The sequence below is a fragment of the Crinia signifera genome, chromosome 1 (assembly GCF_055691185.1).
Source record: "Crinia signifera chromosome 1, ASM5569118v1, whole genome shotgun sequence".
NCBI lineage: Eukaryota > Metazoa > Chordata > Amphibia > Anura > Myobatrachidae > Crinia > Crinia signifera.
This window is the reverse complement of record NC_139217.1, coordinates 74,584,742-74,590,801: the sequence shown is the minus strand read 5'-3', so window position 1 is coordinate 74,590,801 and position 6,060 is coordinate 74,584,742.

Genomic DNA, 6,060 nt, shown 5'->3' with positions numbered 1-6,060 from the left:
ACATGGGTCTAGCTCGACATGGTTCTAGATCAACAGGTCGTTAGTTCGACAGGTCATTAGTTTGACATTGTCTAGGTCGACAGTGAAAAGGTCGCCATGGAGTTTTTCACTGTTTTTTGGGCCTAAATGTCAACACAATCGACATGGACACTGCTCGATATGCATCGGGCTCGGCACACTATTTTAGTCTCCCAACACGCCCTAGTGGATGGTAGGGCATGAAATACCATCTGTTGTCACATGTTGGCTAAAAAAAAGTGAAAAACTGCATGTCGACCTTTTGACTGTTGACCTAGACAATGTCGAACTAATGACCTGTCGAACTAACGATCTGTCGACCTAGAACCATGTCGACCTTTTCCCATGTTGACCTAGACCCATGTCAACCTTTTCCCATGTCGACCTAATGGTGTCGACCTAATGACTGTCGACCATACTGCTGTAGACCAAATGACCGCATCCCTTTATTGCCATGTCACCCCTCCCAGGGCAGGTTTTTAAATGAAGAGTTGCTCATACTGTATATATTCATCTTACAATAATTTATTTAAGAATACAATAAGCCGATTTTAGAATATTTCGCTATGAAGGCCGAGTATAGAAGCAAAATTATATTAACACATTCTAATACTTTTAAATTCACTCAAATTTACTTACTTCTGATAGGATAAAAGCAAGAATGGCCTCAGCACGGGTATACAACTATAGGTCGACCTATACAGGGGCTTAGCGAGGGTGAAGTATGAGCTCCGGGCACCAAAAGATCACAGGGCGCTGGAGCTGTGCACCACAAACTCTGCTGCCCGCACCCCCACTCCCCTGCCTGCCGACAACTGTGTCCTGACTCCTTCGCCACACTTTCAGTCCTCCTTGGCAATAAGCAATTTCAGTCCCACTTGGCATCGAGCATAAAGCCCCTAGCAATGAGCATGTAGGTAAGTGGCACTTATGTGTAATGGGCATTACAGTTTGTTATATAATTTTAATGGAAATCATGTGTGGCTTTATGAGTAATTGGCATTACGGCATATGGCTTTATGTGTAATGGGTATTACAAAGTTCGCTTATATGTGCAATGGGCACATATGGGAATGGCAATGGGAATCCTGATATTAAGGATTTTACAATCCTGAAACCCGGGAGTCAAAAAAGACCAAGACCATTTTCATTTGGACTCCGTGGCAGCTTCCCAGGAGTCATGCGTTACGATTTAGTACTTTTGATATTTCACCTTCAAAACACTTTGCTGTTCCCCTTTGCTCTACAAAGAGATACATCTTTTTTGCAGTAATGGCGATATGACACTTTCCATGCGATCACAGTATGATGCATTGAAATTGCATGATGGTGTGTGGTATAATATTAGGCTTCGCCCCCCTTTTTGCTGCCCAAGAGTCCTGCCTACTACAAATCAGGGGGGGGGGGGGAGCGTGAAACATGCCCTTGCTCCGGCCACCGTGGCACCTAGCTACACCACTGGACCTATATTTGGTTGACACGCATTAGGTAATCAATGGAAGGTCGAGTGCACTTAGGTGGACAGTTGGGAAGGTCGACGTGACTAAGTGGTTTCCAGAAAACTGTTTGTGTAAAATTAAGACTACGATAACTGTATATCACTAAATAGGCAGCACAGATGGTGTAATGGACAGCACTGAGGTCATGGGTTTGATGCCCACCGTGGCCCTGTGTGTAGTTTGTATATTCTCCCCGCACATGCATGGGTTTACTCCCAGCACTCCAGTTTCTTCTCGGTACTTTGGTTTCCTCCCACACTCCAAAAATATACTGGTAGGTTAATTGGCTCCCCCAAAAAATGATCTGTCTTGTGTAAGTGTCTGTGTGTACATGGGCAGACTAGATGGGCCAAGTGATTCTATGATACATCCTCCTTTTACAAGCTGAGTACTAGTCTAGGGTGGCCAATCCCAGGATCGGAGGGATCCCAGAATTTCTACCTAAAAATAGGTGGTATGTCGGGACTGGCCACCCAAGCACCTTCATTAGGCTGCTCAGATGCTGCCGGCTCCCTGTCCCCAGCGGAGTCTGTGTGCGCAGCATGACGGTAGCCAGAGGGGGATGCAGTTAATATCCCGGCGGTCGGGATCCCGGCGTTCAGAATCCCGACGCCGGAATCCCGACCGCCGAAATACCGACATATTCTCCCTCCGTGGGTGTCCACGACACCCCTGGAGGGAGAATAAATTAGTGTGCCGAGCGTAGCGAGGCACCGGGCCCGCTGCGTGGCGAGCGCAGCGAGCCCGCAAGGGGGGGCGATCCACGTCCCCCCCTTGTCGGCATTTTGGCTGTCGGGATTCCGGCGTCGGGATTCTGAACGCCGGGATCCCGACCGCCGGGATTCAGTACTGAATCCGCCAGAGGTCATGGTCATCATGCCGCATGTGCTAGTCTACCTCCCTGCATGTAGGAGGACTCTTTATGGATGGTCAGTGACCGGCGTTCATAATTAGATTTTTTTTACATTCAGGCCAATCTCCGCTATCCCACGAATCCTGATATTAAGGATTTTACAGTCCTTAAACCCAGGAGTAAAAAATGCCCATCACAAGACCATTTTCATTTGATACTCCCTGGCAGCTTCCCAGGAGTCATGCGTTACGATTTAGTACTTTAGATATTTCACCTTCAGAACACTTTCCTGTTCCCCTTTGCATGGGGGTTTTCATTGTTTTTTTTTACACGAATGTCGACACAGTCGACATGGACACAAGATTAAGTGCACCATGTCTGCTCGGCACACTTTTATTCTCCCACCACGCCCTAGTGGATGGTAGGGCATGAAATACCGCCTTTACAATGGCTCAAAAAGCAGTGAAAAACCCCATGTCGACCGAATGACCTGTCCCTCTTGTCCCATGTCGACCTAGACCCCTGTCGACCTTGCAGTATGTCAACCTAGTGGTGTCGACCATCTTTAGGTCAACCAACTGACCGACCATATTCCTGTGTAATTGTCCTCTATTATTCATTCAAATGAGAGTGATTTACAATGGTACAAATACATTTATTTTATAGGTAGGGGGCATGAAAATCAACACTAATCTCCCTGCACACATGTAATCAGTCCCACCTGCAGTGCAACATTGTATTTACCATTAGTGTTGCTCATCATGCTGAATCACCCTTTAATCCACGCAACCAGGCAGTCACCAGGGTAGAGGAGAGGCGACAGTACTTGGCGGCCTGTAGAGGTTTGGAGGGAGTAAGAAGGGAGATAGGGTTGGAGATGAAGGGAGCACTGGAATTAGATTGCCTTGTATATGGGAGAGGAAGATGAGCCTAGCCGTAGAGTTGAGGACAGATGGGAGCAGAGCAAGTGAAAAAATACCAATAAAGTTTCCATCAACTACTCATCCAGCCATGATAAGTCTGCTCCTTCACCTCCAAATGAGGACTGGGTAACCCCATAATCAAAAAGGAGTTCCTCGCCAGGAGAAATGTCTGTTGTAGCCACCAATAGTACTGTATATTTGGTGTGCTAGAATTAGGTAGGTGAATACACGAGGGCTTGATGTTGTATCATTTTTTTGCATGATTTTATTAATTTTTGTTGTCTACTTCTTCATTTTCTCTATGCCTTCCTCCTTTGAAATGAAAGATCCATAACAATCACATACAACCTCTCCCTTCCTAAATGAGCTGGTGGCAAGCACCTTTTCTGTCATCAGGAGGAATTATAAGTCCCGTTCATTTCTGTTGTGATACCATTGCCAGTGGAAAACGCAGGATTTTCAAAGGGGGGTTCCCCCCCAAAATTGGTTGCAAACCAGAAAATAAATCTTCAAAATATACACACACACACACACACACACAGCAAAGGCAATGGTGACCATTGACACCTCACCCCCACAGACAGCACAGGCATCATCATCCCCCTTCTCACCCCCACAGACAGCGCAGGCACCATTACCACCCGCACAGACATCATCACCCCCAAAGACAGCATATGCACCATTACCACCCCCACTACCAGCACAGACACCATAACTCCCCTCTCACGCCGAAAGACAGCAAATGCATAATTATCACCTCCATACACACACAGACACACCACTCCCATCTCACCCCCACAGACAGCACAGACACCATAACTCTGCTGTCACCCCAAGAGACAACAAAGGCACCTTTACCACCCCCAATTGCACAATACAGGCACCCCCCCCACACACACACACACACACACACACACACAGAAGACAGCACCATTACCACCCCACAGACATCAGAGGTGGGTGGAAAATATCCCCCTAACACTGTCAGCCTGCCCCCCGTACCATGCTGCTACACCAGGGTTGCCGACTTTCAAAAAATCCTCTCCGGGAGAAGCCCGGAGAGGAATCTTGCATTACGCGTTTTGGGGGCGGGGCTTAACTGTGACGTCATTAAGCCCCGCCCCCATTACATCAAATAGCCGAAATAACAGTTATCCATGGAGGGGGCGGGGCTAAAACGTCACGATTGTGCCGTTTTAGCTCCGCCCCCTCCCCTGAGACCGGCGGATTGTGGCATATAAATGCCGCGATCCCCCCGATTCCGAACCCCCCCTGCATGCACTCCTGATTGCTTTAATTTCCTGGTAATCAATATCCACTTGTGGTTGCTGTAGTTTCCAATGATGTCATTTATTCTTGGTATGTTTTTTGTAGAGATGTGTGGCAGCCACTTTTTCGGGTTTGGGTTTTGGATCTGGATCTCCCTTCGTGTTTTGGATCTGGATTGGTTTTGCCAAAACCACCCTTGTGGGTTTTGGTTTTGGATCTGGATTTTTATGAAAAAATGCTAAAAATGGCTTAAATAACAGAATTTGGGCCTGTTTTTGCCCCTAAAGTATTATTGACCTCAATAACATTAGTTTCCACTCATTTCTAGTCAATTTTGATCACTTCACAGCTTACAAAATTGTTTTCATTTACTGTAGTTGGGCCAAAAGGGTATACCGAGGTAGCTGGATGACTAAGCTAAGCGACAGCAGTCGGCATCACATACATGTGGACCTTACACTTCCAACCTGGCAGAGCGGCACTGCAGGGGCAGACAGGGTGGCAGTTTAATAAACTATCCCAAAAAAAAGAGAAATGCTCCAAACAGCAAATACAAAGAGGTATCGGCCTTGTCATGACTGGTGGTAGCAGCTTCAGCACTCCCACTATTTCCTCCTCCATCATCCTCCAAAAATGTGCTTTTATTTTATTTATTACTTTTATTTCTTTTTCTTACTTTACACTGGACACAGCCCCTTGGACACTGGACACTGCCCCTGGACACTGGACACAGCCTGTCACCCTGGACACAGCCCCTGGACAATGGACACAGCCGTCACACTGGACACCGCCCCTGGACACAGCTCCTGTACACTGGACAATGGATATATGTCACGCTGGACACTGGATATATGCCGTCACACAATGGTTAGATGTCACACTGGCCACTGGATATATGTCGTCACACTGGACACTGGATATATGTCGTCACACTGGACACTGGATATATATCGTCACACTGGACAATGGATATATGTCACGCTGGACACAGGATATATGCCGGCACACATTACATGTCACACTGGACACAGGATATATGTTGTGACTTGTGACACTGGACACAGGATATATTGATGTCGCCACACTGGACACAGGATATATGTCGTCACACTGGACACAGGATATGTCGTCAGTCGTCACACAGGACAGGACACAGGATATATGTCGTGAGTGACTCGTGACACTGGACAATGGATAAGATATAGGCCGTCACACTGGACACAGCCCCTTGTATTACTGCAGCCCCTGTACACAGTGTACTACTCAGCAGCACTGCAGCACTGCAGCCCCTGCGTGTGAGCACTGCAGCACTGAGTTAGTTAGTTAAATCACAAAAAACACAGGGTTCAGGGCTAAATAAATCACAACACAGGGCTTAGGGCTAAATAAATCACAACAGGGCACGGGCCACAGGACAGCCCCTGGACAGTGGACACTGCAGCCCCTGCGTGTGAGCACTGCAGCACCTAGTTAGTTAAATCACACTACAGGGCTCAGG